This window comes from Rhyacophila brunnea, unplaced genomic scaffold, assembly GCF_057557595.1.
Source record: "Rhyacophila brunnea isolate RB1 unplaced genomic scaffold, BYU_Rbru_1.0 scaffold_54, whole genome shotgun sequence".
NCBI lineage: Eukaryota > Metazoa > Arthropoda > Insecta > Trichoptera > Rhyacophilidae > Rhyacophila > Rhyacophila brunnea.
In genome coordinates, this window is record NW_028233213.1 from 720,402 (window position 1) to 734,964 (window position 14,563).

A 14,563-nucleotide genomic window follows, 5' to 3' on the forward strand; every position below is an offset into this window, starting at 1 on the left:
GGGGCTTAAACTTTAAAAATGTTATACAAAATTTTGCTCATAAATTGGATGGATTGGGGTATCGTGGTTATTTTCTGGCACATATCACCCTACGCAATTGTTTTATTGCGGAGATAAATAGTTCTCACACTCGTCAAATCTATATATCTCTTGTTGTTGCAACTAAGCAACGTGTTATAAAATAAATAAGAAAATAGTTCGCTCAAGACAGTGATATGTATGAATAAAACAAAAGTTTCTTGCACTGTGAGATTGATATCAGTGCAGGGAATTGGTGTAAAACTTTCTAAATTTCTCGCATAATAAAGATATAAGAAAAATATTCTAAGGGTAAATTTATGCATCGAATTTATCATTCTGCGTATTGAATACTTGGCGTTAACATTTTTCTGAGAAAAAAAATTCAAATAAGACGGCGTATTATCTTAATTCTGTTCGGATACTGTACAAAACATTGAAATAACATATGAAATTTGTGTGTTAAAATAGCATTTTTACATTCGATTCTTTTTAAATCTATTCTTTAAGAACAAAAACATAATATTTATGAGTCAGGTTATATGTATTTCAAAACTTTGGATCTTTATGCAAGGCAATACTAAGCGTTCATTTAAATAATTTCTATATAATATGTTCTTACTGCCGAAAACACAAATAATAATATGCTTTAAAATAAATCAGATAATGTTTTTTAACAGTTGTGGTAATATTTTTTATATTAGTACTATGTAAAGTACATATTTTATATATAGTTTAATTTACTGAAAAAAATATGTAATATGAATATGTCTTTATTGATTTATAATTGCAAATTTGAAAATTAAGACACAATACTAGATAAAATATTCAGTGGTAGTTTATTTGCAATATTTAATATTTCTGCTTAAGTAAATTATTCCTAAATATGAATTGAATTTCTACTTGTTGTATTGCACGCAAAAAAACGTGTGCAAGCTCCAAAGCGTGATATTGCACAAATATTTATGGGAATTCGATCTAACATAACAAAATATTCAACTAGTAGCAACGATTCCAATATTTATAACATTTTCAAATAAATATTTGTAAATTTGTATAAAAAAAATAGTTTTCTGCATCTTAATATGTAGGCAAACAGAAATTATACTGTGAGTGTATTTAAATTTCAGTAAAAAATTGACTTTCGGTTTTACACGCAATGTAAACCCGCTGCTTTTAAATTATTGATAATAATCTAAAATTAGGTTTGTTCTCCTTATTTATACTAGTTAAGACTAAAAGGTTCAGACAAAGTGGATATAAATATATCCCTTTTCATAAGTATACGGATGATTTGTAAAGATAGTATATTAATGCATAAGACAGAATAATATACTAGATTCTAAATATCATGTTTTTTACGATCAAATCATTTTCGGGAAATAAATTGAACCATATAAAAAGAAAAAATGCTTTCTTAAATTTATAACCGATTTTAGACCCTTTATTTTACGATTTAAAAAAAATAAAATCATGCATTTGCAAATTATGTTTATATAGAACATCAATAATATGAATATAGGTCATATATAAAATCGGAAAGCAAATAGTAACGTCTGGAATGTTAGAAAATTTTTTTTTTGCGCAATACCATATAAATGATGCAAAATACTTTAAAAATGTTTTTTTATATGTAAATATACCGTGATATGCCTTTAAAACCTTTTTAAATATACGTAAAATCAAACACATACAAATCTAACCAGAAAGCATACATGTAAGAAATCAGAAGTGTTTTTCTTGGTTTTTTATGACATATCTTCAAAAAAGTATTCAGAATCTCACATATATTATCGAAACTGATGTGGAAAATTTTTGCCCAAAATGACTTATATTAAAAAAAATATATCTATATAGAAATTATAATAAACTTCGACTATATATTTACATATTTTCTTGGTATTTTTTTATACTTAAGAAAAGTTTGTGTTAATTTATGCATTTTGTCTGTAATAAGTAACTGTGGTTTTATGCAGGTTTTTATATATTGTAACACGCAATGTATTCTGTGTATCTGAATTTGGACTATTAAATGCAAATGACACTATGTAAAGCAACAGGGCCCTTTTAAAAAAATATTAGTCTAGTTATAATGTTTGTATTCTTAATTGTTTGTTGTTAAAACAATAAAAACAATTACGAAAACTTAGTTAAAGGTTTCTCATTATTCTTGCATTATAAAATGCCTGCAATTTTTCGAAATAAAGTTTTTATGTTATAATAATAGTCATTATTAATAGGTATCATCTTTTTCAAATTATTATAATAACATTGAATGATCATATAACATTTGTTTGTGTCATCGAATATTCTTATATAATTTTTTCACAGGACAGGAAGCAAAAACATGAGAACCTTTTTCTGCAAAGTTATTACTTAGAAAAGTTTATAAGGTGTATGCTGTATATTATAAAAAAAAAGTTTAGTAAATAGAATGTTGTTTGTTCGATTTTTTTCAAACATTAATATATAATACATTTTTATATATCATAGTCTAAAACATCATCTGTTGCGGCTGAAAAGGTGTTTCACAACATTTCATGCATAAAGGTGTATGCGGATAAGTTGTGACCACACTATATTTTTATATTTAATGTCAATTTTATTTAAAAAAAATAAATGCAATACTATTTGATGTAATAGGAAACTCATAATGAAAGAATCATTTGTAGCGAAAATTAATATTTTTGTACGTATTTTAAGACATTTCATAGATATTGATAAGCTCGATGGTGTAAAAATTACTATAAATGTTGCTCTTTTCTACATTTGATTCGATAAATATTTATAGACGATACTATTCCCTAAACTAATATATATGCATACTGTTTTTGCAAATAAAAAACCATAAAAATACAGAATTTTATGTGAAAACATTTTTCTTAAGACACATATATAATTTTAAAATAAAAGTACATATGTTATTGTATATATTATATACTTTATCTAATATAAAATTGTATATGCCACTAAAAAACTGTTGGTAAATCACATGCTTGTAATCTTCGTGGTACATATATTTAGAAGCTTTTCATAAATTACTTACCATAGTTTCCTATCTTCTTTCATCGATTTAAATCTAACAAAAATACTTAATAACTTGCATAATATGTCTTATCGATTTTTTTACGAAATTATATATTCTGTTGAATATTGCATATAATATCGAAGATTTTTTTATTTTTACTCAAATCTTTTTTGAAAATATCAAAAGTCTGTTTTATATTTCTCAGCGCTTTATATACTAAAACTAGTGTTTCAAATGGGTTTTTAAAATATATTACATGTGCAAAGATTAGTAATAAAGTTCAAAAAAAAACGTTTATACATAAAATAGCATCTGAAAATATAAATTTGTCATTTTATTATCTTTTAACACTGCCTAGCCAATTAAAATCGCTAAAGACTACATTCAGTTTGCAAAAAATTTTTCAAAAAGTTTTATAATGTATTCATAATTTATTTTAAGTAATTTTTTATATATAATTAACAAATCGGTGTCATAAACATACTCAATTTATCTTTGCTTCGATATTTTAAACATGGTGTGATATTTTATATAAAAAGAAAGTTTTGAGCGTATCATGATGCAGCTAGCCAGTCAACATTCGTTGTTACCCATATACATCCTCATTCATTTCTATATTACAGTATTTTTACTAAATATACTAACTTTAATATGTACAAAAACTTTCTTTGAACATTTTTTTACACAATTTTATACGGATTTTGAAATACTTTACAGTACATCTATGTAAATTTCAGTTTTCTGTAAGTTTCAATAATAGATTATTATAATTTTTGAAGAATTAATTGTATCTTTATAGTCTATATTATGCTATAAGTCTCTCAAAACAAAAAAAAGATCTCCGATTAATCTTTACGGGCTTTAAAAAAATTACATAAAATATTTTTTTTATATTTAAAGTCTACAAGCTTATTTATTTTAGTCACGAACAACATTAATCTTTTTTTGTCATACGCTAATAAACATATGTCTTTTTTACAGTTTAGGTTATTTTCTGTAAAATTATGTGTTTCTTGAAAAATATTTGTTTATACAGCAAAAAATTACTTTCGCTGGTGAAAAATCCTTATTATTATAAATAAAATATATATAAGATTCCAAAGGTCTAATTTTTAACAAAAAAGTGATATATAAGTATTTATTATGTCTACAAAGCTCAATATAACATATATTTTAAGGTTTATGTATAATTTCAAATGTTTATATATATAGAAATGTTTTTATTTGCTGTGTCTTGTATCACAAGCCTGTTAATATTATAGAAGCATGCTTAAACGTGTAAAATGACAACTGGAGTATATTAAAACACTTAGAATTACGCTTTAAATTTTGTTTTTTCTCATATTTATCGTAAAAATTTAGAAAGCGTTACATAGATGAAGATGAATAATGTGTTAGTAACAAATTGACAGAAAATGTTGCAGGCAACAACTATAAGTTTACTTGTCGCATAATGCATTTATCTATAAAACACTTCAATGCGTAATAACGCTAGTAGAGTAGAAAAAAAGATAAAAATTTTAATTTGATATAAAGCTTTCTAAAAAGAGTTTATTTTCATTGTTAGGTTTTATTTTCAATTCAATCTTTGGCGGTTTTAGGAATTTAAAAACACATAAATATGAAAAAATTATGTTTTTTCTCAGAGAAGAAAGACAAAAATATAGTTTGTTATGTCAATGATGAGAATTATGAAAAAAATACACTATGTGATTACATCATTCAAGATCACTGAGTTCGACTCTATATTTCAGTTATTAAGAATGAATTTAAAATCTACATTATAGCTGTAAATATGTGCTTTTTGTATTTCTCAAAACATATAAATTCGGTTTTTGAGTTATGTGCGTTGTAGCAAGTCAGCAAAAATGTATTGTTTAATATTTATAAGTAAATTAACATGTATAAACCTACAAAACTATTATATTTAGAGAATTCTATTCGATATTACTTGTAATTTTGATTTCTAAGATCAAGAGTAATGATGAATATAAGTATGGATCTCATTTTTTGACTAGATCTAGATTGTATAATTTAATGAAACACGAATCTCGTGTTTCTTTTTCGAAAAAAAAATTCTAATCAATCTAATATGGTTTAATTTAATGCATATAAGTATGTCAACATATATATAACGAATTTGAACGGATACAAAAGGCAAAGATTTTATCTTAAAACACCGAAAAAAGCTTTTTAATAGTATATGACTATATAGACTCACTTATAAGAATCTATAATATTAGTTGTCCACCTGACTATACGTTATTAAAGGTGTGTATTGACTTGTAAAATATTGAAAAAAATAAGATACTAATACTATAAAATATATATAAAAAACTATTTTATGTAAAATACCTTGCTGTAATACGACTTTTTATATATATAATATATGTAATAGAAATTCAAAAAAAATTATTCTTTGCAAACTGTGTTGAAAACATAGACTAGAAGTTCTATGATATCGAAAATTTACTACTATTATAACTTTTTTTCTATGATATTTTTGTAGAAAAATATATAAAACATAACCAAAATTAGACATACAACAAATATTTTTGTCCCGTGTTAGTGAATCAGCGCATATCGAATAATTATGTAGATCTTGTAAAGTAAACATTATTTAAATAAGAAAATGCGGCATTTTTGGATATTCCTGCACATAAAATGTCGTATATAAAATAAGAAATCATAAAAATAAATATTAACTATGATTTGTAGTAGTTTTATAAAGTCAATCTGAACATAAACAGAGCAATCTCTATTGAAATTTTTTTTTATTTTGGATAAAAATAGTTTTATAAAATCTAAAAAAGCTCTATCGATATAAAAATATGAAGATCAAAAAATAAACTTGAAATAATGGTGTTTTTCTAGATAAACACTTTATGACATACTTCTCTGCATTTTCATTTTAATTTGGTTAAAGAGTTGAGAAATGATCTTTTTTTACATATTTGCTCTACGTCTATCAGTATAAATTAGGTTGTGATTTAGTGAAAAAGTCATAAAAAGCAGATGTGCTATGTAAAATAACAAAAATCAATTTTTAAATTATATTACATCAAGTAAAATTTTCTTTGACGCACTTCCAAATAAAATTGTTGTTTTATATGATCATATACTGTTCATTTTAAGTGATTTCAATTTAAAAGGTTTTTTCCGAGACATTACTAAGAAAATGCAAGTATTTCGAAAAAAACATATATTAAGTCACATAAAAATATTTTATTCACTCAAAAAAAAACTTGAAGCTAATTAAATTGATATAAATTTTTTATTTCTAGTGCAACATGAAAAAACGCACTGCAAACAAGTTAAATGGTATATACTAGTCTAATTATACTAACTATAATAAATATTGTGTAAATGTAAAAAATACATCGCACAATTTTACATATATACATTGAAGGGTTGCCAGAAGAACTGAATTCACATGTATAAAAATATTATATTGTACGGATATATGAGAGAACATGTCGTACAACCAAAAAAAAAAATGAGTTCGATTTATGAAAGTTGTGAAAAATAAAATAAGTAAAAAGCAAAAAAAGTTGCATTTTGATCTATATAAAAATAAAAATCAAACCAATTAAAAAGATTTATTCTAAAATATTCTTTTGTAAAAAAATAAGACGTAAAATTTACACTGACTTTGAAATACATAACATTGTAGATAAATTATGTAGAAACATACTGTGATTTTGTCAATTTTTGCCCTTAGTCATGTAGTAACTAATTATGATAAAGAATTAATTCGTAAATCACAAACAATGTATTGACATGAAAAAAACAATTTCATATTTTGAAGTAAGTGAAGCCAATAAAATTCTAATTTTTATGCGCTTGATAAAGCTTTTTTAAAAAGGTAATAATAAGCATTATAGTTTCTATTTACAAAACACAAGATAAAAAAGGCAAAATATCATTTTTGTAAAATTAAACCTATGATACAAAGGCTGAAAAAGCTTTTCTAATGCATATATAATACTAGCTGTTCTAAATTGATATGAAAATATATATTTATAATTTCTTTTGATATAAAATCAACATAAAAGCACATATAACAAAGCAATTTTCTAGGTATTAAAAAAATTTCTTGAGGTTTGCATTTTTTTCAATGTAAAAATGCAAAATAAAATATATAATAATAATTGTATGGTCGGACTGATACACATAAACAATATACGTAAAAGAAATGTAGCGCATAAAACAAAAAAAAATGTAAAAAACACTTAACCAAGCCATTTTGGTCTATACATTTTCTTATCGTATTGCATTGTATTTATAGATTATATATGTACCAAACAAACTGTCTATTATTAATTTAAAAATTTTATAATGTGATGATAAATCCAGAATAAAAATTGTCCAGTTTTTTACAACTTTATATTTAATGCATGTTATTTTGCTCATAGTGTTAATAGAAACATCATTTTACAAACTCATCTACGTATGTCGCTATAACTTATATTTATCACATAAATTTTTGTGCGATAGAAGATAATTTATATAATTAAAATAATCATGTTGTCTCTATAAGCACTAACTACTCTTCTCTGGTCTTTTTGAAAGAAGATAAAATATTTCTGACATTGCTTTAATATATTCTTACAAAATTCTATATGTGTGATAACCGCAATATCAAATTATTATTTATGTTGTTTTTGATCAGCAGTGTATTGCTAAATAATTAAATTCAAGCTTAGATCGCATCAAAATTTTAATATACGATCTTTGCATTCCCTTTATATATATAATTTACAGAAAAATCTTCAAAATAAAAATATTTTATGTTGTTAGATAACATTTTCATAACAAATTTGTATGTTTTTGAAGAACTCCAGGTTCTATAAATTAGAAGATATATTTTTTTTCATGACGTGGTTTTTGCATTTATAAAATAAAGAAGCACATTTTTGACAAGTTGCATAAAATTGTAGTTTTGAGTATTTATGTGTATTTAAAGATTTTCTCTTAGATATACTGTTTTGCAATAATTTTTCAATCACTCTATTTCTAAGCACCCGCCGGTGGGTATTTTGTGATGTAATTAAGACGCCACGCGCTCTCCCATGGGCGCTATGTTATAAAATTGTAATTAACTTATCTAATTTTTATTTTATTAAAAGGCACCTCGGATTGCCAAATGAACTTTACAACACACAAAAATATATATAAATCAAAGTAGTTATTAGAACATTAAGGTCTGGGTAGTTAAGGCTGACACATATGCGGGCGTAAATTGACATGACATCAACGTCGGACAATTTTTATTAGTTGTTTATGGCAGTCTTTTCTAAGTGTCTGTAAGTGAAAACGGCAATAATTGTTGAAATTTTTATTCCACTTGTGAATCTTACTGTTTTTTTTTGTAGCGTTTTTAATAGCTATTATATTACTACGACTTCGCCTCAATATTTATATTCATAAGTAGAGTAATCTCTATTTTTACAACTTACATAATATAAAATATAAAATTAAAAATACTAAATACTTGATTCAATAAAAGTGACGCGTGAAATTATGAGCTTATTGTAATTTGCAGTAGAAATGATGCAATACTTTGCCGTATTTTCGAACAAGGTGGGACGCGCTAGACGTATATCACATCAAGTTCATTTTGTGTCCCTATCCCGAGACTAAATCGAAAGATGTATTCAAAACTGCATATTTATGTATTGTAGTCTTTTATTATGATTTCTGATAGAATAATATTAGATGCATGGTTATAATTGCCACATTTTATCTGGTAATATTATGTTTTTAGTCATATGTTGAGCGGGTATCAGTGTGCACTATATATTTTTTCTCCTAAGTTTGTAATATAATTTCTTGCATTTTCACAGAATTTTATTACTCCTAAAATAGAGTAGGTACCTATCTATAATCATTTATAGTGTGTAATAGTTATATGTGTGCGTTTTTGTTTTGTCACCCTAGAAAATGAAAGATGAACATAAATATTCAGAGCAAAAGCCGATGAAATATAATTTGCGACACAATAATCCGAAGATGAGGATGGTTTGGACCTCGACATCAACGAGGATTACGATGAGGAGGTATTCGACAAAAAGGTTTCGGAACACGATGTGAATGTATCCACAAAATATCAGCCTGCTGAACAAGTCGATTTCTTTGATTTTCAATGGAGTGACAGTGACTTTGTTCCCCATTTGAATATTTTTGACGATTTTAATTCCGGTGTAAAACTTGATCTCGACAGCAAAGCAGAGATAAAATTGGTGTAATTATACTTAGATGAGGAATTCGTGTCATTTTTCTCGCGGAAGAGAACAAGATAAATTTTTTTGGAAAAATAAAATGATCGCAGAAAAAATCAAATATCACATAGAATGTGTAAATCGGTAGACACCGATATAGACGATATTTTTGTTTTTGTAGCAATATAATTCCTAATTTCTCAATAAAAGAAATAAGAAAGAAGAACACTGGTCCACCGATTCACTTTTACATTCTGAAATTTATTCGGATACAATGGTACACAACGGATTTAAAATTTTAAATATAAAGTACCAGTTATATGATAATAATGAACAGATTCCTTGAGACCGTTTACACAAATTATCAAGATGGTGTAGCACGTATGAAAAATAAGTTTTTGATCCATTTTTATCCTTATACAAATATATGCATAGATGAAAGTCTACTGTAATCTAAAGGTAGATTATTTTTTCGCCAAGATATCTCATCTAAACATAGTCATTTCATGTGAAATTTTTTGCGCTCTGTGACTGCAAGACAGGCTACATCTTGAACTTCATCATATATTTAGGCATTACAACTTAAAAATATAAAATCGATCCAATGGGAGTGGGTGGTAGCGTAGTTATGACTTTACTTGAACCATATCTAAAAAAAGACGCATGTTATATGTCGATAACTGGTGTACAAGTCTAAAATTGTTCCAAAGTTTATTTTTGAAAAAAAATGCTTGTAGCACTGCCCGTAAAGGTCGTATTGGAATGCCAAAATTTTAAGACAAATTAGCAAAAAAACAAACAAAGAATTACATACAGATTCAATTATGGCACAAAAGTGGAAAATTAAAAAGGATGTTATAATCCATTCAACTATGCACGCGACAGAAATGATTACTACATATAAAAAGAATATAAAAACTTTGGAAATATAAAAAAAAACTGAAGGCGAACGCTGATTTTATTAAAATATAGTAGCTGATGACAGAAGTGAAGGAATGATTTTATTAGTTTGATAAATTAGAAAAACGATCAAATAGTACAAAAAAGTGTTTTGTCACATGTTAGATCTTTGTATATTCAATGCATATACAGTATATGTAAAAAAACAAAAAAGAAAGTTATATTGGCTGATTTTAAACTTCCGGTATTATTTCATATAATTATGAACACAAACGACATGTAAACTATTCACGGAAAAGTCAATTTAGATGTGTTTTCAATTAGAAGATAGTGTAGCCACTTTCTAACTATTGTATCAAAGATATTTCAAACAGATAGAAAAGGTTTCAATGTATGTCCTGCTGCCAATTAACGCCAAGCAACAAAATTTACATGCCATCAACGCCACGTTCATCTGTGCACGAGAGATTGTTTCAAAAACTACTATACAAAAGAAAATATTTGAAATTAAAATAAAAATCTAAAAAACACTAAAAGAAGAATTTATGATGATGTGAACTGAAAACTATGACCCTGAATAGAAAAGTCTGAATTATAAGTGAAAAAATACGCCATTTGAAACATAAGTGAAAAATACTACAATAAAAATATATAAACGCTGTTGAGTTACAGCCCTGAGCAATAAATATATCGTGGTTTTTGATGAAAAATAAATACAATTACGTTACCATACTTTACATGTGAGTATTACTATACATTATATATTTATGTCATCTTTTTCTATTTTTTTTTAAAAATGTGTGGCATATAGACGTTACTTTGATTTTAACTGTTGCGATCAACTGGTTAGAATAAAAATATTTTTTTTAAAGATTGAGGCCCAAATGTATATTTAGTCTCGTCTTTAATGCATAAGAATAGAAATGCGGAGAATACATGAAATTTACAGATATATGTCTTTTTTCGATGCATTAAAATTGTAGTTTTATATCTAGAGAATAGAATTTCTGTGTTTGAAATAAGTATCTTGATATTTTACATCTTTTTTTTTATATTTACTTCTAAACGATTTACCATGCGCTGTTCTATTTACATAATATATATATGCAAGCTTCTATAAACACAATTTTATAAGTCTTGACATCAGACTGCTATTGTCCTGTAGATTTAAATTATTTTATAATATTTGCAAAATTTAGGAGAGAATAATACTATAATTTGCATTTTAAATAACTATGAAAGCGATCTTTTATTAAAAGTTTGATTTTATATTGCAATTCTATATAAAATATAAGTACTAGAATCAGTTCTACACAAGCGTGTATAACGAGATTAACACATATTAACAATTTATTAAGTTTTTATTAGATTAACAAGTTGAAAAAAGATAGATAAATTAAAATGAATAAGGCTGCATGAGTAAAAGACGGTCTGTTTTATGACCATTTTGTATAAACCTTTTGTATCATAAACAAAAAAGCGGCTATGCCTTGCTGATCTTTTTTGAATTTTAGCTTACCGTTATGTATTATGGATATACGTGTATGGCATTTCTAAGTTACTGTCTACATGTATATTAAACTTTAAGTTATTGCGTATAAATGTAACAAAGAATACAACTTTATCACAAAAAAAAATTCAAAGCTTATATTTAGCAATAAAACAAACAAACTAAATTCATATGTAGGCCCACATTAAAATAGGCTGATTTCTGAAAGATCTATTCCGATTTTATATTTTTTTTTTAAAAATTAAGTTTTTTATAATTGTTTGTGAAAAAATCAAGGTTAAATGATTAGAATACATGATTATGTGCGTTTTATACCTTTTCGTTTCATATTTCTTGTCTCGGTTCTAATACGCTATTTCTTGTTACAATCTCGCAATCTAATTTTAGAAAAAGATTTTTCCATACATAAAAAGAGAAATTTCACTATTCATATTGTAATATATCACAAAAATCAAGCGCAAATCATGATTTATTTATTTTGTGTATGAATTGTTGCATTTCTCTGATAACATTAACAAAATCCATTTAAATTGCTTTTTTTATATGAAAATCAAACGATATAATGAATAAGAGATCTATAATCTACAATCTACAATTGATTTCCTATTCTTTTCTTAAAAAATTGAATTTAAACTTAAAACTTGATATAATTCCAATAAAATACGAAAAAAGTAAAAGCTATTGGAATTTTAAAAGCATTAAATTGTTAAATTGTCTTTGAACTGTTACATATACAAGAGACAGACTACATATAATAATTTTTATCTGCGCATAAACCCGATGAACATTAGTAATTATATGATTGCTTTCATTATTTCATAAAATACGAATATATTTTGTTTTGGCGCTTTTACTAAGGTAAAAGAGCACACAGAACAATTCGTATATTTTAAGTTGTTGTTCTTATGTTTCATACCCAAGCACAATAATAATTCTGGTATAAAAATCGACTACCCCCGAGGATCTAAAAATGATGGTTATAACCTTTCGATATCAATGCAACTGTTAAAAGACATGCTTTAATGAGGCCCAGATACTCGTTAATATTATATATGGTAAAATAACATGTGTAACTATCTGTTTGGTAAACTTTTATGTATGCTACGTTTGGCTGTTCCCAGATATATTTGTTATTTGACGTAGTGAGCTTTTATTGTAAGATTGGCGTAGTTCAAAAACGATTTTTCAATTGATTTTGTCTAAAAATATAAGACAATCGCGCGTATTACATTTTATACTTTTTTAAAAAAAGTACAATACGTCTTTGTTAAAAGTGATTTTTATTATGAAAATACGTAGATTGTCATACATTTTTTATCCTGACTCTTTAAACATTATCTTGTATTGTTTTTTCTATATCGTAACACAATGCTCTTTGCTATCATTAGTTATCGCATATAAAATATTGAATTTAGATAAGAAGACGTATTGACCATTATGTTTGCCACAATAGTTTCTGACAAATTTTCTTTTATTTTGTTTTTTCAAATAAGCTGTATGGATTTTTTGACGATATGAGATGTAAAACACAAAAGAGTGCGTTTAAAGAATCTGATAAAATAAAAATAAAAAATTTTCTCATTTATTATAGGTAAGTAACAACACAGAAATATTTTTGGATAATATACGGGATATAACAACATTTTGATTATTTCTATAATTATACACATAATATAATATTTTTTCTGGTCAAAAAAAAATGTATAAGTCATGCAGTAAATGCTTCTATTGTGGTCAATTAAACTATAACTAACGTTGTAGAAAATCATTTGAATTTTTAATGCTGTCATAACTTATACTTTTAAATTATTTTCTATTCACATTAGAAGGCTACATAAAAGAATTTAATTTTGTTTGAAAAAGTAGAAAGAATTACAAGGATAACTTTAATATACAAAAAGATAAAAAATGATTTTTTTAGTTTATTTACGCTGATAAAAAAAACACAATAACATTTAAAATCTTAAATTATATATAGAAAAGAATACTTCATATATTATAGAATTTTTAGGTTTGAATTTCTGAAATACTGCTAGTTTTCTTGTAATTTTATATATAAAGTATCATTACGGAATATATATACATAAAATATAGCGTGTTTTTGTAACGCTATCACATCAATCATAAAAATAACATAAATAATGATGATAGTTTAGCAAATTTTATTGATTTTGCCGCCTATATTGAGCATATTCAACTTTTTAGTGTTATATCCATAATATCAAAGGTATTAATGCGCGTTTTTCATAACTTTTCACAAACCTAAATTCGTTTCGATTGCAGTGTTTGTAAAAAATCAAATTATAGCATTATATAGTTTATATCAAAAACGCTATGGAGAAACCACAATCCTAATATATGTATTTTTTTACAACGACTTTTTAAACATGTAAACAAACGTCCATAGAAAATAATAAAAATTTGACTGTCGCTACTTCTAATAAAACCATAAATGTCTATTGATGCTGCATGTTATTTATAGTTGAATTATATGTTTTTTAGAAAAAGAGAAAAAATGTATGGCAAGTATATGTTAAGTTATCTTATAAATCTATATAAATTATGATTTTTATAAAATTCAAGATAAATGGTTTTTTTTAATGATTAAATCAAAAAAGCAAATAAAAAGCTATAATAATATCATATATTATTCTCATCTAAGTTTTCCAACTTATATGTAAAAGGTTTTTTTTTTAACAACTATTTACGTGTGATTTCTTTTTATCAATATTTTATTCCCTATATATATCTTATCTTTTTTAGGTCTTTTACAATATATCTGTATGCTTTGTCTGTTCATTTTCACACGGTTATTTTTTTTAGACTTATGATACTTTAATACACTAAATAAATAGATTTACCAAAAAACAAGATATTAAATCCCTA